The 21,727-nt window shown below is 47.9% G+C and overlaps 1 protein-coding gene across 6 annotated transcripts in view; it reads left to right on the top strand.

Annotated features, from left to right (window-relative positions):
* ST3GAL3 (ST3 beta-galactoside alpha-2,3-sialyltransferase 3) overlaps positions 1-21,727 on the top strand; it is a 494,104-nt gene that overhangs the window by 294,358 nt on the left and 178,019 nt on the right. The window lies entirely within an intron of this gene.

The raw sequence follows: 21,727 nt of genomic DNA, 5'->3' as shown, positions 1-21,727 counted from the left end.
TTTTTTGGTATACATATGCTGATGCATTTGCAATGTAAAACATTTGACAACTTTTGTTTAAACTTATTGTGATAGAGAAGGTGAAGGGAAGTGTAGTGACAGCAGCTGAATGGCTATTATAAAAAGTCACCCTATTATGTGTTATAGGAAGTGGCAGCTTTCCTGAGATCATCCATCATGTTCTCTGGCCCATACAATTGGTGAGAGTTCAAATAAACCTGTCAGGTCCCTGCTTTTCCTCAACTTCGTCCCATAAATGGTTAGTTCTTATCTGAATGGAGCAGAGTGTTACATCCCTGCTTACTTGAAACCCATCTTGATGACACGAGTACGGACTACATAAATGTAATTATATGCACCTATACCTCCCATCATTGACATCTCATGCATTCCTGTGTAATGTTACAATACGTGGTGTAAATCTCCATCCTACGCTGAGATTGGGACATAATTTTGCCAAAATAGGAGAGCATAAGCTGGGTATACACTGTCCAATAATAAACTGGCCAATCAGCCAATTCTCGGCTGCCCAGTACGTGTATTGCACGTTGAGTACACAGCACCTGGGACCAACAGTTGTTCCAAAACCAGTCGTTTTGTCCCAGCATCTGGACTTCTGCTCAACGTTCCCTCGTCCGATATCGCGCTGCAAATGTAATGTGTACAGATATGATTGAGTTAATAATAATTGAGTTGTAGTGCTTACAGGAAATCAGATGTTCTCTGAATCGTTTCAGCCCTCTGTAAAAATTAATGGTGGTTAGTTTCTCTGACCAATCAGGTGTGTACCTACTGCCTAGCTTTACTCTTACATCAGCATTATCTGCGGAATAGCTAATTTGCATAAAATAGCCCAGTGGTCATAATAATTTGGCCTCTCAGTGCATGTAGCACTATATATGGAGACACATTTAGGGGTCAATCCAATTAGGAGCGAATTGCGAGGTGCTAGTTGCTATTTTCTCTTCTAATTTGCATAGCGAATTCATTTTGCAATTGCAATTGTGCAGTTACCAACTTGCACTGAATCAGTCAGACTGAATTCACATTTTTCCATTCGCACCTCCCTGGGGGTGAGAGATGGAAAGGAAAATCTTTATTTTAAGGTTAAAGTGTCGGGACAACGTGCTGAACCCATTGGACACCCCCCCCCTAATGACTAATTAGGCAATTTGAAGTTTCCAATTATCTTAATTAGTCCAATAGTTACATGGCATTTTTTGGGGTAAAAAAAAAAGTTATCCTCAAATTGCCCTCCCCCCCCCAAAAAAACAACTACTTTTTTGTTAGTTTAGGCACCCCAAATTTAATTACAATATCTTTTTAATAGAAAAATAATTGTTTTTAGCATTATTTTTTATGGTGCCTTCAAAGTACCCCAAAATCACCTTTTTTTTTTTTTTTTGCATTTTTCGTTGAATTCGTTTGAGATTTATTGAAAAAAGTTAGATTTTTATAATTTTCTTGCATTTAAAAAAAAACATAAATCAGCCATTTGACACCACTTAAAAACCTACAGTACCTTCCTAATGCCCACAAACAGCCATCTATACGGTCCTGCTAACTAAATTATCCATTTTGGGGGGTCCAGGTTGGTCTCCCCACTTCTCCCTGCATTTCTGTCAAATCTCATTTGGCAGTCAATTCACAAAACATCCGTTGCGAGTAGTGCGAATAGGCATTTTTAATTGGATTGGAGAACTCTCGGGAGCTCGCTTCGCTGCGAAGTCTGCGAGTTCCAAGAAACAAACTCGCAATTCGCACCTAATTGGATTGACCCCTGTATATAACTGGAGCAGAGGGAATAGTAAAAATGGGGAGTGCATCTTTCCTCATTTGCTCAGGTGTAATACTGTCACTTTTTGGGTGTGATTATCTATTTACAACAGAGGGGAAAAATTGTGTATTTTTAATGAGATCTAATGTAGAATTTTCATGTACAGTGCTTGTCTGATGTGGTGTTTCCTTGTGAAGACGGGTTAATGTGCTGCATGTCAGCCGTCTTGTTTTGGTTTTGGACAGTGACTGGGAGAATTGGCTGATGCAGCCGGTGAATGTCACTCGGAGTTGCAGTTGGATCACCGGAGTGGCTTCCTCTGCCTGGGACTATGAACAGAAGCTGCATCACATTCCTCAGTTATTAGCAGTCCCGCTCCGGGCTCTGTGCTTCACACAAGCCACAAATTAACTTTCAGCCGCACCACACCCCTCGTGGTTTTTGTGTGAATCACTCAGTGACAGTTTTCACCTTCTAACAACAAAACTCTGAAATCACTGTCAGAAATGATCCTCGTTACATCACCGCTTCCCTTCGACTCGCATTAATATTCCCACAAGCTCATTTCGCTCCACACGCGAAATGACATGCTCTCGCCTTTTGTGTTCATGTCTGGAGACGTGTTTCCCGTAATGCCTATAAGAATAATCTCTGTGCCATACACGAGCACAAACAAATCCGAGCCACTGAACAGTATACATGTGTGTACGTGTGTCCATACATGGGTAACAGACTGGTTAACCCTTTCCCGGATGAGAGGAATTTGAAACGCTTTTCTTTCAGAAGTAATAGCCCACTGTAAATCGCTGCGCAGTGGCGCAATGATTAGCTTACTGTCTCACAGCCCTGCATCCAATTCCCACCAAGGCCCTATCTGTGTGGAATTTGTATGTTCTCCTGTGTGCATGGGTTTCCCCTGAACTACTACAGTTTCCTCCCACACTCCAAAAACTTACCAGTAGCTTAATTACTGTAGCTTCTCCCACACTCCAAAAACTTACCAGTAGCTTCTGACAACAAAAATAACAAATAGTGTATATGTTGTAGACAGGGCCACCATCAGGGGTGACTGCCAAGACTAGAGTCCTGGGCCCAGACAGAGAGGGGGGGCCCACCCCTGGCTCCTACTACCAATATATGGAGAGCTGCACAGTGTCAGAATTCTCAAAGGACATGGAAGCATTGGCCTCTAGGAGCCAGCTATCAGGTGAGTACAGAGTTCCATCTATAACCGCTGCCTGCGCTCTGCTGATCACTGCAGCGGTGCAGGCAGCGCTTATAGATCTGTCCTAACCATTAATGAGGGGTCTGTCTGGACAGCCACTTGTCGGTGGCTGCTAGGTACAATAAAGTTTTTATTATTGACAAGGCGGACATGATGTCATGACGTCTTGAAGTCACACGTGCTGGGTTGCTGGCTGGAGAGACAGAAGGAGTGCTGGCTGTAAAGACAGAAGGGGTGCTGACTGGAGAGACAGAAGGGGTGCTGACTGGAGAGACAGAAGGGGTGCTGGCTTTAAAGACAGAAGGGGTGCTGACTGGAGAGACAGAAGGGGAGCTGGCTGTGGAGGCAGAAGGGGTTGCTGGCTGGAGAGACAAAGGGAGCTGGCTGTAGAGACAGAAGGGGTGCTGGTTGGAGAGACAGAAGGGGTGCTGGCTGTAAAGATTGAAGGGGTGCTGGCTGGAGAGACAGAAGGGGAGTTGGCGGTAGAGACAGAAGGGGAGTTGGCGGTAGAGACAGAAGGGGAGATGGCTGTAGAGACAGAAGGGGTGCTGGCTGTAGAGACAGAAAGGGTTGCTGGCTGGAGAGACAAAGGAAGCTGGCTGTAGAGACAGAAGGGGTGCTGGCTGGAGAGACAGAAGGGGTGCTGGCTGGAGACACAGAGGGGTGCTGGCTGGAAATACACAACTGGTGCTGGCTGTAGAGACAAAAGAGGGGCTGGAGAGAGAGAAGGAGTGCTGGCTGGAGAGACAGAAGAGGTACTGGCTGGAGAGACAAAGGGAGCTGGATGTAGAGACAGAAGGGGTGCTGGCTGGAGAGACAAAGGGAGCTGGCTGTAGAGACAGAAGGGGTGCTGGCTGGAGAGACAGAGAGGTGCTGGCTGGAAAGACACAACGGGTGCTGGCTGTAGAGACAAAAGAGGGGCTGGAGAGAGAGAAGGAGTGCTGGCTGGAGAGACAGAAGAGGTACTGGCTGGAAAGACAGAAGGGGTGCTTGATGGAGATACAGAAGGGGTGCTGGCTGGAGAGACACTGCGGGGCTGGAGTTGCAGTAACACTGGGGTGCTCTGCCTATTTTGTCACAATTTCTGATGGCAGCTCTAGTTGTAAGGAACATAGGCCCTGATTCAGAGCCGGACGCTCTGACCAGAGCGCTCGCTCCGAATCAGGGCCCACCCCCATTAATATGGAGCGTCCTCCTGGACGCTCGTATAGCTGTGGATCACCACCCACAGCATATACGAGCGTGCAAAATGATGGTCGCGATGGTCTTGACCATCGCGACCATCGGAACTGCGAGTAAAAGCCTACGGTTGGGTTTCTCAACCGCAAGGCCAGGAGTGATTTTGGCTCTATCAGAGCCAAAATCACTCCCACTGACATCACTAGTGATGTCAGTGGGGCCGGCTTCAGACGGTAGGCGTTCCCTTGGGAACGCCTCCTTCAGGCAGGCACGCCCACCAAAGGGGGCATGCTGTCAGTCACCATCGACAGCACGCCCCCTTTGATGAGACACTCCGAGCGAAGGAAAGTCCTTCGCTCGTCGGGTCTCGCGCATGCGCACGACGGAGCTCCCTCCGTCGTGCGCATGCGCAGTGGGGAACATCGACCCACTTGCGAGCGGACTGCCGCTCGCGAGTGGGTCTGAATGACCCCCATAGATTGTAAGATCCACTGTGCCAGGGACTGATACAGTATGAACGATTAAATATTTTGTGTAGATCGATGCGTAATATGTATGCACGGTATAAATAACTTTTAATAAAAAAATACATTAGAATAAGAGCATACATCTTGATGAACAGTCAATATATTTCTAGAACTGTACCCTGTATGAGACTTCTTTAAATATAACAGAGAAGTGTCACTTTCTCTTCCATGCTCTGAGACACGTCATAAATGATACTGTTGCCACAGCAGTGATATTGTAGGCTGATAGTAACACCAGCCACTAATATGTTATGTACAGTAGGCAGTGTCCAGATTACTGAACTGGCAATGTGTTTGTAATGTAATGCTTTATCACCTTGTAATGGAAACTTCCATATCAACATTGAGATTCTATTTGTATTTGTTATTGTACCAGTGTATATACATATAAAGGTAATGTTATAGATTGTAAGGGGGCGAGCAGGGCCCTCTAATCTCTAAAGCTGCATACACATACAGCAAGTTTGTTACCAACGACTTTATGAACGATTTTATGAACGATTTTCTGTCAGATTATCTGTCAGATTTTTAAAAGTGTAATGAACGATTTTTTTGAACTACAAACGATTTTTGCATATTCCCTTAATGAAAATCGTTGAGTTGGTCAGTCTGACTGAACTACAAACTACAAACATGAATGCGCATGGACGATAATTGTTCATCGTTTTACCTCAGAAAGTGAACGATTTTTCCAATGATTGAACGATAATCGTTCAAAAAATCGTTGTGTGTGTATGCACCTTTAGTGTTTATTGCCCAGTCTTGTTTTATTCATACTTGCCAACTCTCCCTTATTGTCAGGGCGACTCCCTGAAATTGTAACAATCTCCCTGTCTCCCTGAAGAGTTCAGCAATCTCCCTGATTGCACCTTTATGAAGCTGTTATATAACAAAAAAACAGAGATATATAAATTCAAATGGGATAATTAGTGTAATGTTCCTGCATTGGGTATAAGGCACAATGGCCCTCATTCAGAGCCGTACACTCTGAGCAGAGCGCATGCTCTGAATGAGGGCTGCCCTCCATAAAAATGGAGTGTCCTCCTGGACGCTCGTATAGCTGTGGGTCACCACCCACAGCCTATACGAGCGTGCAGTTTGATGGCCACGATGGTCGTGACCATCGCGACCATCGAAACTGCGAGCCGGAGCCTGCGGTTGAGGTTTTCAACCGCAAGGCCCGGAGTGATTTTGGCTCTATCAGAGCCAAAATCACTCCCACTGACATCACTAGTGATGTCAGTGGGCCGGCTTCTGATGGGAGGCGTTCCCTTGGGAATGCCCCCGTCAGGGAGGCACGCCCCCGGCACGCCCACCAAAGGGGGCGTGCTGTCAATCAACATCGACAGCACGCCCCCTTTGATCAGACACAACGAGCGAAGGACTTTCCTTCGCTCGTCGCGTCTGGCGCATGCGCATGACGGAGCTCCCTCCGTCGTGTGCATGCTCAGTGCAGACCATCGACCCACTTGCGAGCGGCAGCCGCTTGCGAGTGGGTCTGAATCAGGGCCAATGATCCCTATGGCTACATGTATATTCTGAAAAAGATTAGTGTGTTTTCATCAACAAGTAGATCTTACCAACTGCTTTGGGGCTCATTTACATTTGGATGTAAGTCAGGTTTATGACACGCCTCTCAGATGTAGCAGTACACGCCCACTTTACCATGCGCTCATAGATGCTGCTTTTACAATCTCCCTGAAATGCTTTTTATAAAGTAGGCAAGTATGGTTTTAATACAGTTTTTCAATTGTAAAGTACAATGGAAATGCTGGTGCTATATAAATAACTGATAATAATAATAATAATTGTGGCCTCACATATGCCAGGCTCACCTTCTCATTAGCATAAATTGAGATGACGGAATAGGGGCAACATTAAGATATATAAAACAAAGGGCCTGATTCAGACCTGCTCGCGAGCTCATATCGCTCGCAAGCGGGTCGATGGTGGGGTACTGCGCACGCACGCCGCGCGCATGTGCAAGCCCCGGAGCGAGAGAGAAATTCTCTCGCTCCGGGACTCACTACAAACGGGGCGGCTGTCGATGGTAATGGACAGCTCGCCCCGTTTTGTAGGCGGGGAGGGGGGTGGCTACACAAACGGAGGCGTTCCCGAAGGAACGCCTGCCTTTTGTGGGAGGCACCACTGACATCACCAGTGATGTCAGTGGAGAGCTTCTTGCTCTGTTAGAAAAAAAAAAAAACGCCCTGATTCAGAGCGTCCGGCTCTGAATCAGGCCCAAAGTGCAAGCAGTTTCCATTCCTCCTGCGAAATGAAAGATACTAGATATGACATAGATTATTATTATAATTATTTTTAATGTATAAGGTGCCACAAAGTGTCTGCTGCACAGGATGCGGTCAATATCCCGACCGCTGGGAATTTTATACAATATTTTTTATAAGTTTGTGCATTAAACAAAGTTTGTGCACGTATCCATCAGAAAGCAAAGGTGTCACTATCTCAGTATTTCGCAATATTCTATTTTTTTGGACTCAACCTGTATAGCAACGCGAACTGGGTAGGAAAAATTACCGGGACAAGGGTTTGGCAACTGGCCCATTGTAGTAGGAACATGCAGTGGTGAGTTGGGCAGGGGGGTGGGTGGAGTCAGTTCAGCATTCCATGATTATGTACCCAATGGATGGGGGAGCATGCAGAAATGGGAAAAGTAGACAAAGGGACGGAGCACAGGTTATTGGATAGTGCTAAGGGGAGAGAGCAAGGGGCTGAGAAGATGAGTGGTGAGAAGAGAGATTAGCGGTTATGCTGGAAAACAAAACTATCTAAACTTTGGCATTCCGAGTCGAACCGTCTGAGGTCTCCACGCAAGTCGGATCTAGAAACCGGATCTTGTGTGTGTTGGATGCGTGTAATCCCTCCCACGTGATTTCAGGTGCCAAAAGTGGTCAAAATTGACAGGAAATTAATGCTATTGATGTTAATAATAATATAGGAACAAAAACAGGTCCAAGTTACATGATATAGCTGTTATTAATTATTTAAAGAAATCCGAAACCGAACTAAAACATTTGAGAGTGGTTTTGTCAAACCAAACCATAGGGGACCGCGCACATCTCTAGATATGAGGAGGGCTGGCAGAGGCGTCACCAGGTCTGGTGACACCCGGTGCTCTCTGTAATTGCCCCCCACGCGCGGCGAAGTCGCGCGCATGTAAAAAGGGGTGTGGCATATAGTAAAGGGGTGTGTCCTTGCGGGACTCCCTATCACGTCACTCCGGGGGGGGGGGGGGGGTGCCCAGCATCCTTGGAGATGCTGGGCTGTCCTGTCCCCTGGAAACTGTGCCTGCACTGCCAGCTCCCCCTCTGTGACAGGGGCCGAATGTTGCAGGTTAATGTCCTACTGCAGCACACAGCTCGTGTCACTGAGGAGGAGCTGACATTTTGGTGACACCCCCTCTGAGGGCGACAACCGGTGCGGCCCGCAACCCCATAGTGACGCCACTGAGGGCTGGCAAGCTTTAACTAAAAGGTGTGTATTAAATAAGTGTTTGCAGCTGGGGAGATTGGGGGAAAGTCTGGGAGAGAGGAAGTGGCCAGGGTTGAGGTGAGATGCTGGTCTGAAGTGGGCTGGAGAAAGTGTGGACAGTGATGAGGTTTGAGATGGTGGGTGGGGGTAGCGGTTTAGGGCTTTATATAAAGTGTTTGAGCTGGATTCTGAGGGGAATGTGAGCTGGTTGCATAGAGGGGAGACCGATGCTGTACTGTGAGTGAGGAAAATGAGGTGAGCATCAGCATTAAGGATGGATTGAAGAGGCAAGAGTGAGGGAGGCCAGAGAGAAGGCAATAGTGTGGGCGGGAAATGATGAATGCGCGGAGGAACGTTTTGGTGACTTTGAGGTGAGGATGGACCAGATCCAAGAGATTTTAGGGAAGTGGTGGATAGAGAGAGAGCCTGAGTGACAGAGAAAGTGAGGGAAGGACGACACACAAACAGCGGACGTGAGGGACAGAAGCGATGGTGATATTGTCAACAGAAAGATTTGGCAGGCCCTGACTGTCCCATCTGTCATCCCACTATACTGCTCTTTCTCTACAGCTTGTGAGTAAAACCCAGAACACAGCTTTCCTAAATGGGTTACGAGTGTTAGTGATTGTGACTGTATAAGGTGTACAACCTGAAGTACAGGGGATTCAGGGGGTTATTTATCACAGCTTGGAGAGAGATAAAAGTGTGAGAGTTAAAGTACCAATCAATCAGCTCCTGTCATTTTATAAACGCAGCCTGTAAAACATAAGTTAGAAGCTGATTGGTTAGCACTTTATCTCTCTCTCCAAGCTTTGATAAATAACCCTCTGAGGGGCCTATTCATTAAACCTAAAAATTCTCTGGAGATAATTAGCTTTAGAACTCGCATGGAGTTCTACCTAATTATAGGTGGAATTCATCATTCCACCTCTCCATAAGTATCTATTCCGAAAAGCTGTCATTTTTGCGATGACAGCTTTTCGGGAATTAGATACTTTTCCCTGCCTACACTACCTTATCGCATCTGGAAACAGTGCTGCGCATGCGCTGTTACATCTGTAAAACCAGCGCATGCGCAGCACTGCCTACAGATGCGTTAAGTTTGTGTACCCCCCCACCCCCCTCTGCTCACCTACATCTCCGACTTAGCTGTCCGAGCAGCAGCCTCCTGCTCCGTCCTGCTGGTCTGTCATGTGGTTTCCCAGCAGACCACATGACAGATTAGAAAAAAAAAAAACACTTTTTTTTTTGTCTAAACTTTCTTGTGCTCTGCTGGGGAGCACACATGTCCGACCAGCCTCCGAAGCCTGAGGACGGAGCAGAGCGCCGGAGGGACTCGTCGGGGGACCTGCACACGCGGATACAGGAAAGTTTCACCTGCTATTCGCCACCTCACAGTGGCGAATAGTAACTGCATCAAATTCCGAAAATTTATAATTTTCGGAATTTGATGAATACCACAATTTCCACATCCCCATACTAATGTACTAATGTATGGGGAGTGTGGAAACTAATGCAGGGGAACTTAGCAAGGAGATATCTGTGATATCTCCTGTGATAAGTGGCTACATGACTACCAAAATAACGTTATTTAAGGAAAATGTCCTTAAAAACGTTATTTTAGTGTTGATGAATAGGCCCCTAAGTCTCTTTCAGATATCCGACATCCTCTGGGGCTTAAATATGTTACCTCTTCTATGGCTAGTAAACTAGGGGCTAAATACAAATAACTTAAGGTACATTTTATTTATATTGGTGATAGTACTACCCTGACCGGTCACTTCTCCATCTGGGTGTTCTACCTGATTACAGTTCCCACCTCCATTACAATTCCAACTAGCTCCTATTGCAGTGATGGGCTACCGTCAGCCTTCTCCTATTGCCCACGGCCCTGTGCCCCTGCTCTGACTTATATTCTGCATTTCGTCATAAAGAGTAAGATTGAACAGGGGTAAATGGTTTTTATCATTGCCTGATATCCTCTGCAAACCTCATGGACACAGCACAACCAGTCATACGGGGGGACAGTGTAGAGTGTTCTGCATCATCACCCTTTCTCCTCTGTGGCTCAGGACTAAAGGTAAGTATTATTAGTAGAGGATCCTAGAGTAACCAGTGAGTGGGGCTAATTTGCATTACATAGACATGGGGGAGGTCTGCGGGGCAAGTGGAGATGTTTAGAGCATATTTGGGATCTAAGGGTTTGGTGTGGTCTTAGTGTATGTAGGGGCATTTTATGGCAATGACAGGTAATGAGGATGGACTTTAATAAGCCATGAAACGATAAGTTCCTAGCTGTCCCTCTTTTGTTATTATTATCCATTATATGGCGTCACAAGGGGTCCACAGCACCTTACAAAGTATATAAATAGAAATAGCATTTCCGCTAGGCTGTTTTTGTTGGGCGCCTTGCCCAATTGCGATTTTTTAAAACCCTAAAATGCACCATGCCCTTATGCAAGCTGATCACAGCCTGACTCCAACGGGCCCATGGCGCCCCACATCCCGCTGTGTTGCTGTGCCTCTGCCTCTACCCACCGTCCACCCCAAGGGCCAAATAGATGCGTATGGCATCTATTGACAGTGCGGGGAGAGCTTAAGGGCAGCCCAGCATCTAAGTGAGAGCTGGAAAGCCCCCTAGAATGATGGAAAGGGAGGTGTGATGCAAGGTCACGCCCCTCCCCAGATAGGCCACACCCCCTTTGGGGTACACAAAGCTAGAACGAACAATAGAGTATGAACAATACAAGAAAAGAGTGAAGGTACAAAACATTGCAGGACAAGGACAAGGTTTATAAAACATTGCTGCATCAGCAGTCGTAATATCCAAATGGTGCTGTTATTGGCTGCGGGAAGGAGATAATGGTATAAGCAGTGTTCTCCCCAGAATTTTCTTCCAGCCGGGTGGCATCAAGAAGTAGAGGGGTGGGGGCCTTCGCAATTATGCGCTGTCCGGGAAAAGGGGTATCTCCCTTACCGACAGGGCTCAGGCTGCTCCCCCACTGGCTCTCAGTCAGGCTTGCCTACCCTCCCGATTTGGCAGGGAGCCTCCCGATTTTCGGGTGCCGCTCCAGCCCCCCCGGAAAGGCAGGCAAGCCTCCCGGAAGCCTCCCCCCTTCCAACCTCCCCCCTGAAAAAACTAGAAACCCCCACAGTGGGGAGGGGGGGGCGGTGACGCGATTCGCGCTGAATCACGTCATCGTGGCCCCGCCCCCTGCTTCACAATGCCGAAAATAACGGCATTTGTGAAGAGGGGGCGGAGCCACAATGACGCAATCGTACGCCCCCGGCTCCGCTCCAGTGTGACACCAAATGGCCGCCCCCGGCTCCACCCCCAATGGCCGGCCCTGCCCCTCGCTGTTAGCCAACAATCAGCTCCCTCCCGGAAGGCTAGAGCTAATTGTCAGCAAGTATGCTCTCAGTCAAAAGTGCTCATTATGCAGTGCCCCCTGTAGTTATCCCCATATGCAGTGTCCCCTGTATTTGTGCCCTTTAAACAGTGTCCCCTGTAGTTTTCCCCTTTATTCATTGCCCCCTGTAGTTTTCCCCTTTATACCTTTCCCCCTGTAGTTTTTCCCTTTATGCATTGCCCCCTGTAGTTTTGCTTTGCCCTTATGCAGTGCCCAAGGCTGAAGTAGTGCCCCTATGTAGTGCCCCCAGACTGGTCCCTTATGTAGTGCCCCAGGCTTAAATAGTGCCCCCAGACTGGCCCCTTATACAGTGCCCCCAGGCTTAAATAGTGTCCCTTATGCAGTGCCCCCAGATTCGCCCATTATGCAGTGCCCCCAGGCTTAAATAGTGTCCGTTATGCAGTGCCCACAGGCTTAAATAGTGTCCCTTATGCAGTGTTCCCAGGTTGGCCCCTTATGCAGTGCCCCAGGCTTAAATAGTGTCCCTTATGCAATGCCCCCAGGCTTAAATAGTGTCCCGTAGGCAGTGACCCTAGACTGGTCTCAGCCCCAGCCCCAGCCCAGAACTTACCTTAACTTGCTCTCTGCTTGCGCTCCTACTCCCGCTCCCTCGCTCTGACTGGATCTAACTAGATCCAGCAGGCGTGCAGGGCAGGTTCCTCACGTCGTGGGTGACGTCATGACGTCAGCCACGCACTGCATCACTGGGAACACTTGCCTCTGAAGCAATCGGAGGCTTCTTTAGCTTCCAGTCACTTCAGATGCCAGCGTTCCACAGCAGGGGTCGGCGGGGGAAAGAGCAGGTTGGTAGGCTGTTTCTGCCGGGCGATGCGCCCGCGTAAAAACAGCCTGGGGAGAACACAGGTATAAGTAAGGGAAGGAAAAGCACATGAGGGAAAAGGGCCCTGCTTGTGAGTTCTTACAATCTAAAGAATGGGAATAGACTTCATTCATTCCAAGTGTTGGCCTGGCTCCTAAATTTCCACACTTTTCTGATTAGAGGTGGTTGTAGCTCCGTATAGTAATATCTGTTTTAGGTTAGGTTGTATGTGGAACTCTGCTGGAAATGTGGACTTTTCTTTGAATGCCTGCACAGCGTGCATGTTTATAACAAAACATAAGGATCTTTGAAGGCCTCAATCCACTCACCTGGGACTGAGATGATCAAACCCGACATACTTCAGCAACATTGCGCGAAATCATGGAGCCATGAGATTGCGTCGGTGATGGATGGACGTTGCCACGTGGCAGTGATAAGGTGCACATTTATCAATCCCTCCTGTGGGCAATGGATGATTTGTGTAAATACAAAGATGTTGAAATGTTCTGTACTCACTGTGAGACCTGTGTTTTCTAGAGTGTCAGTGTTGATAGAAGACTCTTTGTCACGAACAAAGGTGGATCACTTTTAAGATGACAGACAATAGGAGAAGTGATTTATGATTTGCATAGGCTGTGTTCTTATAGCTGGTATCAGGCTGGCAGCAGGGACACGCCAATGTGTAGGCAACATGAAAGAGGATATACTTGATGAAGTAGGAAGTTATGTAATGGACAAGTGATATAATTAACAGTTTCGGTTCAAGAATATTTAAGCATAGTAACTGTAATCATTCATGAATAGTAAATTAATTCAAATGCATATATTTGTCCCACCTATAATTATCCCTATTGTAATTTTGTAGAAAATCCTTGCTTACTAGTAAAGGCATCTTCTCCAACCCATCCCGCACAATAAAGTCTCCTATTCCCAATTAAATGCAAAACCTTGTTTAAATATTCCCCATCACAACCGACCATCAGGTGGTGCAAATGTTGTCACCCTATCAGCTACTGACATCTTGAGGGCATAATGCCATAGAGGATTTTCGCCAGCATTCGAAAATACAGGTTGAGTCTCCCATATCCAAATATTCTGAAATACAGAATATTCAGAAATACGGATTTTTTTTGGCATGACTGAGATAATGAAACCTTTGATTTTTGATGGTTCAAGGTACACAAACTTTGTCTAAGGCACATATTATTAAAAATATTGTATACAATTACCTTCAGGCTGTGTGTATAAGGTGTATATGAAACATAAATGAATTTCATATCTGTACACAAACTTTGTTTGAGCCACAAAATTATTGGAAATATTGTATAAAATGACCTGCAGGCTGTGTGTATAAGGTGTATATAACACATAAATGCATTCTGTGTGTATATTTGGGTCATACATGCCTACCCTCCCGGTTTTCGCGGGAGGCTCCCGATTTTTCGGGTAACCCCCCGCACCCCCGGAAGGCATTTCTCCCGCATTCTGCCCACTTCCTAGTGAAGTGGGCAGAATTAGGAGAATACCCGCGGCAATCGCGGGTCTCCGTGAAGGGGGCGGGGCTTAAGCTGTGATTCTGCATGAATCACAGCATTTGGCCCCGCCCCCTATGTAAATTGTGCCCAATCGCGGCAATTTTACCGCGAGGGGGCGGGGCTTAATGATGCAAATTGTCAAGTCCCGCCCCCGTCGGCCCCCTGCTGCATCTCTTAACCGGGCTTCTCCCGGGAAGAGAATGTTAAAGGTAGGCAACTATGATTTGGGTCCCATTCCCAAGATATTTCATTATGGTATGCAATTATTCCAAAATACGGAATATTCCGTTATCCAAAATACCCCTGGTCCCAAGCATTTTGGATATGGGAGTGTTACTATAATATATCCACTTTGCAATAAGATTTTTACTCAGATTAAAGTTATAAAAACTGTATAACAGGTCCAACTGTCAATGAAAACACTGGTAAAACGTTAGCTTATACCCCTTTTACACCCGAGCTAAAACCCTTGTTATTGCAGGGTTAACCCGGGCAGCGCCTTGGTGTAAAAGGGGTGAGGGTTGGATTGCCGGGTGGAGTGACCCGGCAATCCAACCCAGGTAACTAGCAGGATTTAACACAGGAGTAACCCGTGAAACCCTGCAGTGTGAACGGCGCGCTCCGGGTCACGATGACCTGGAGTGCGTCGCATGCCAACCGACTGTTCCGGCTTCAGTGGCGTTTGGAGATGACGTCATCTCCAAGCATCCACTTCAATGCCGGAAAAGCCGGGTCTGTGCAGACCCGGCTCCGGTGTGAACGGCGCCAACTCGCGAAAATCCTGGGTCGGCGCCGGCTAAATTCCGGGTCTGATCTGGATTGGAGCCTTGTTCCAACTCCGAGTCAGACCCGGAATTTAGGTGTAAAAGTGGTATTAGTTTGAGACACAGCTTATATTGCCATATCTAAGTACTGTACAATTGTAAACTGCGGTGCAATGTAATATGTCACATGAAAGAACAAAATCATAAAAATATCTGTAAGTAACTTTTTTATTATATTATATTATAGGTACTTTTTTTTTAACAATTTTTTATACAGGTTTAATATTGGTTATCCATAATGGAAATCACAAGATCCCATATCTGTAGATTGTTACTATTGTCATTATGGCACAACCTGTTCCGTTACACTGTAGAAAGCAAGTAGCACATGGACGCTGTATCATAAATTTATATTTCTGTATATTTAACTCAATTTGTGCCTAGAAATAAATATAAACCTGTCATATAGTGGGAGAGGTCAGGAGAGGGAGCAGTATCCCATTTCATGGTGGCCTAAATATGCATTCTTCTTGCTGCAAACTGAGCCAATAAATCCAGCAAGGATTCCCATCAAATAAGATATAGAATTTGAGCTTGTGACACTTTTATTATGGAAGTAATGAGAGAGACGTCAGGAGAGCACTCTGTAAAATTAATCTGTATAATATTTATGGCTAAAAGAAAATGTTGGTTTGATTTTTTTGAACATGATCGTTAATTTTTTAGCTAGTATTTCTTTATGAATTTATCCCTTTAATAAAGTGTCTCTTGCAAAAATATATACCTTATATATGCCTAACAACTGAACAAATTGCATTATTTATAAAAGTTGCAGAATTCCATAAATTATTATCCTTACAGATTGCCAAGTCTGCCACGCTGTACAGCCTATTGGGCTGATGCCAGAGCCGTAACTAAACTTTTTGGTGCCCTGTGCCAGAAAGAGCATTGGCACCCCCCTCATTTTTGAAAGGGACATAATGCACCCAAAAAGAGCCATGGCTTCATGGGGAAGGTCCAGGGAAGAGATAGGAGAGGCCAGGAGATACTTGGGATGAAATAAGAGGAAGCTACAAGCAAGAATGATAATAAACAGAAATTTGACAGGCCCAAACAGCGCGCCCTGACCTGTGGTGCCCTGTGCGATGGCACCGGCCGCACTACCCTAGCTACGGCCCTGGCTGATGCACAATTCAGAGTTAGTCAGTTTTGCATATGAATTTTGCATGTTTCCGCACTGTGCATTCTCTGGAGTTGAGCACACACTCAGGCGATGCTGAGTCACATGCAACTAAGGGCCATGCTGAGTCACATGCAACTAAGGGCCATGCTGAGCCACATGCTACTACAGGCGATGCTGAGTCACATGCAACTAAGGGCCATGCTGAGCCACATGCAACTAAGGGCCATGCTGAGTCACATGCAACTAAGGGCCATGCTGAATCACATGCAACTAAGGGCCATGCTGAGTCACATGCAACTAAGGGCGATGCTGAGTCACATGCTACTACAGGCGATGCTGAGTCACATGCTACTATGGGCCATGCTGAGTCACATGCAAATAAGGGCCATGCTGAGTCACATGCAACTAAGGGCCATGCTGATTCACATGCAACTAAGGGCCATGCTGAGTGACATGCAACTAAGGGCCATGCTGAGTGACATGCAACTAAGGGCCATGCTGAGTCACATGCAACTAAGGGCCATGCTGAGTCACATGCAACTAAGGGCCATGCTGAGTCACATGCAACTAAGGGCCATGCTGAATCACATGCAACTAAGGGCCATGCTGAGTCACATGCAACTACGGGCCATGCTGAATCACATGCAACTAAGGGCCATGCTGAGTCACATGCAACTAAGGGCCATGCTGAGTCACATGCAACTACGGGCGATGCTGAGTCGCATGCTACTATGGGCCATGCTGAGTCACATGCAAATAAGGGCCATGCTGAGTCACATGCTACTACAGGCGATGCTGAGTCACATGCAACTAAGTGCCATGCTGAGCCACATGCAACTAAGGGCCATGCTGAGTCACATGCTACTACAGGCGATGCTGAGCCAAATGCAACTAAGGGCCATGCTGAGTGACATGCAACTAAGGGCCATGCTGAGTGACATGCAACTAAGGGCCATGCTGAGTGACATGCAACTAAGGGCCATGCTGAGTCACATGCAACTAAGGGCCATGCTGAGTCACATGCAACTAAGGGCCATGCTAAGTCACATGCAACTAAGGGCCATGCTGAGTCACATGCAACTAAGGGCCATGCTGAGTCACATGCAACTAAGGGCCATGCTGAGCCACATGCTACTACAGGCGATGCTGAGTCACATGCAACTAAGGGCCATGCTGAGTCACATGCAACTAAGGGCCATGCTGAGTCACATGCAACTAAGGGCCATGCTGAGTCACATGCAACTAAGGGCCATGCTGAGTCACATGCAACTAAGGGCGATGCTGACTCACATGCAAATAAGGGCCATGCTGAGTCACATGCAACTAAGGGCCATGCTGAGCCACATGCAACTAAGGGCCATGCTGAGCCACATGCAACTAAGGGCCATGCTGAGCCACATGCAACTAAGGGCCATGCTGAGCCACATGCAACTAAGGGCCATGCTGAGTCACATGCAACTAAGGGCGATGCTGAGTCACATGCTACTACAGGCGATGCTGAGTCACATGCTACTATGGGCCATGCTGAGTCACATGCAAATAAGGGCCATGCTGAGTCACATGCAACTAAGGGCCATGCTGAGTCACATGCAACTAAGGGCCATGTTGAGTGACATGCAACTAAGGGCCATGCTGAGTCACATGCAACTAAGGGCCATGCTGAGTGACATGCAACTAAGGGCCATGCTGAGTCACATGCAACTAAGGGCCATGCTGAGTCACATGCAACTAAGGGCCATGCTGAGTCACATGCAACTAAGGGCCATGCTGAGTCACATGCAACTACGAGCCATGCTGAGTGACATGCAACTAAGGGCCATGCTGAGTGACATGCAACTAAGGGCCATGCTGAGTCACATGCAACTAAGGGCCATGCTGAGTCACATGCAACTAAGGGCCATGCTGAGTCACATGCAACTAAGGGCCATGCTGAATCACATGCAACTAAGGGCCATGCTGAGTCACATGCAACTACGGGCCATGCTGAATCACATGCAACTAAGGGCCATGCTGAGTCACATGCAACTAAGGGCCATGCTGAGTCACATGCAACTACGGGCGATGCTGAGTCGCATGCTACTATGGGCCATGCTGAGTCACATGCAAATAAGGGCCATGCTGAGTCACATGCTACTACAGGCGATGCTGAGTCACATGCAACTAAGTGCCATGCTGAGCCACATGCAACTAAGGGCCATGCTGAGTCACATGCTACTACAGGCGATGCTGAGCCAAATGCAACTAAGGGCCATGCTGAGTGACATGCAACTAAGGGCCATGCTGAGTGACATGCAACTAAGGGCCATGCTGAGTCACATGCAACTAAGGGCCATGCTGAGTCACATGCAACTAAGGGCCATGCTAAGTCACATGCAACTAAGGGCCATGCTGAGTCACATGCAACTAAGGGCCATGCTGAGTCACATGCAACTAAGGGCCATGCTGAGCCACATGCTACTACAGGCGATGCTGAGTCACTTGCAACTAAGGGCCATGCTGAGTCACATGCTACTATGGGCCATGCTGAGTCACATGCAAATAAGGGCCATGCTGAGTCACATGCAACTAAGGGCCATGCTGAGTCACATGCAACTAAGGGCCATGCTGAGTCACATGCAACTAAGGGCCATGCTGAGCCACATGCTACTACAGGCGATGCTGAGTCACATGCAACTAAGGGCCATGCTGAGTCACATGCAACTAAGGGCCATGCTGAGTCACATGCAACTAAGGGCCATGCTGAGTCACATGCAACTAAGGGCCATGCTGAGTCACATGCAACTAAGGGCGATGCTGACTCACATGCAAATAAGGGCCATGCTGAATCACATGCAACTAAGGGCCATGCTGAGCCACATGCAACTAAGGGCCATGCTGAGTCACATGCAACTAAGGGCCATGCTGAGTCACATGCAACTAAGGGCCATGCTGAGTCACATGCAACTAAGGGCCATGCTGAGTCACATGCAACTAAGGGCCATGCTGAGTCACATGCTACTATGGGCCATGCTGAGTCACATGCAAATAAGGGCCATGCTGAGTCACATGCTACTACAGGCGATGCTGAGTCACATGCAACTAAGGGCCATGCTGAGCCACATGCAACTAAGGGCCATGCTGAGTCACATGCAACTAAGGGCGATGCTGAGTCACATGCTACTACAGGCGATGCTGAGTCACATGCTACTATGGGCCATGCTGAGTCACATGCAAATAAGGGCCATGCTGAGTCACATGCAACTAAGGGCCATGCTGAGTCACATGCAACTAAGGGCCATGCTGAGTGACATGCAACTAAGGGCCATGCTGAGTCACATGCAACTAAGGGCCATGCTGAGTGACATGCAACTAAGGGCCATGCTGAGTCACATGCAACTAAGGGCCATGCTGAGTCACATGCAACTAAGGGCCATGCTGAGTCACATGCAACTAAGGGCCATGCTGAGTCACATGCAACTACGAGCCATGCTGAATCACATGCAACTAAGGGCCATGCTGAGTCACATGCAACTAAGGGCCATGCTGAGTCACATGCAACTACGGGCGATGCTGAGTCGCATGCTACTATGGGCCATGCTGAGTCACATGCAAATAAGGGCCATGCTGAGTCACATGCTACTACAGGCGATGCTGAGTCACATGCAACTAAGGGCCATGCTGAGTCACATGCAACTAAGGGCCATGCTGAGCCACATGCTACTACAGACGATGCTGAGTCACTTGCAACTAAGGGCCATGCTGAGTCACATGCTACTATGGGCCATGCTGAGTCACATGCAACTAAGGGCCATGCTGAGCCACATGCAACTAAGGGCCATGCTGAGTCACATGCTACTACAGGCGATGCTGAGCCAAATGCAACTAAGGGCCATGCTGAGTCACATGCAACTAAGGGCCATGCTGAGTTACATGCAACTAAGGGCCATGCTGAGTCACATGCAACTAAGGGCCATGCTGAGCCACATGCTACTACAGGCGATGCTGAGTCACATGCAACTAAGGGCCATGCTGAGTCACATGCAACTAAGGGCCATGCTGAGTCACATGCAACTAAGGGCCATGCTGAGTCACATGCAACTAAGGGCCATGCTGAGCCACATGCTACTACAGACGATGCTGAGTCACTTGCAACTAAGGGCCATGCTGAGTCACATGCTACTATGGGCCATGCTGAGTCACATGCAAATAAGGGCCATGCTGAGTCACATGCAACTAAGGGCCATGCTGAGTCACATGCAACTAAGGGCCATGCTGAGTCACATGCTACTACGGGCGATGCTGAGTCACATGCAACTAAGGGCCATGCTGAGCCACATGCAACTAAGGGCCATGCTGAGTCACATGCAACTAAGGGCCATGCTGAGTCACATGCTACTACGGGCGATGCTGAGTCACATGCAACTAAGGGCCATGCTGAGTCACATGCTACTACGGGCCATGCTGAGCCACATGCAACTAAGGGCCATGCTGAGTCACATGCAACTAAGGGCCATGCTGAGTCACATGCAACTAAGGGCCATGCTGAGTCACTTGCTACTACGGGCGATGCTGAGTCACATGCTACTATGGGCGATGCTGAGTCACATGCAACTAAGGGCCATGCTGAGTCACATGCAACTAAGGGCCATGCTGAGTCACATGCAACTAAGGGCCATGCTGAGTCACATGCAACTAAGGGCCATGCTGAGCCACATGCAAGTAAGGGCCATGCTGAGTCACATGCTACTACGGGCCATGCTGAGCCACATGCAACTAAGGGCCATGCTGAGTCACATGCAACTAAGGGCCATGCTGAGTCACATGCAACTAAGGGCCATGCTGAGTCACATGCTACTACGGGCCATGCTGAGTCACATGCAACTAAGGGCCATGCTGAGTCACATGCAACTAAGGGCCATGCTGAGTCACATGCAACTAAGGGCCATGCTGAGTCACATGCAACTAAGGGCCATGCTGAGTCACATGCAACTACGGGCGATGCTGATTCACATGCAACTAAGGGCGATGCTGAGTCACATGCAACTAAGGGCCATGCTGAGTCACTTGCTACTACGGGCCATGCTGAGCCACATGCAACTAAGGGCCATGCTGAGCCACGTGCAACTAAGGGCCATGCTGAGTCACGTGCTACTACGGGCGATGCTGAGTCACATGCAACTAAGGGCCATGCTGAGCCACATGCTACTACAGGCGATGCTGAGTCACATGCAACTAAGGGCCATGCTGAGTGACATGCAACTAAGGGCCATGCTGAGTCACATGCAACTAAGGGCCATGCTGAGTCACATGCAACTAAGGGCCATGCTGAGTCACATGCAACTAAGGGCCATGCTGAGTCACATGCAACTAAGGGCCATGCTGAGTCACATGCAACTAAGGGCCATGCTGAGTCACATGCAACTAAGGGCCATGCTGAGTCACATGCAACTACGGGCCATGCTGAGTCACATGCAACTACGGGCCATGCTGAGTCACATGCAACTAAGGGCCATGCTGAGTCACATGCAACTACGGGCGATGCTGAGTCGCATGCTACTATGGGCCATGCTGAGTCGCATGCAAATAAGGGCCATGCTGAGTCACATGCTACTACAGGCGATGCTGAGTCACATGCAACTAAGGGCCATGCTGAGCCACATGCAACTAAGGGCCATGCTGAGTCACATGCTACTACAGGCGATGCTGAGCCAAATGCAACTAAGGGCCATGCTGAGTCACATGCAACTAAGGGCCATGCTGAGTCACATGCAACTAAGGGCCATGCTGAGTCACATGCAACTAAGGGCCATGCTGAGTCACATGCAACTAAGGGCCA

Source organism: Taudactylus pleione, unplaced genomic scaffold (assembly GCF_031769625.1).
Source record: "Taudactylus pleione unplaced genomic scaffold, aTauple2 ptg000662l, whole genome shotgun sequence".
Lineage (NCBI taxonomy): Eukaryota > Metazoa > Chordata > Amphibia > Anura > Myobatrachidae > Taudactylus > Taudactylus pleione.
Note: the sequence above shows the minus strand (reverse complement) of the source record. Positions and strands in the feature narration are given on the sequence as shown.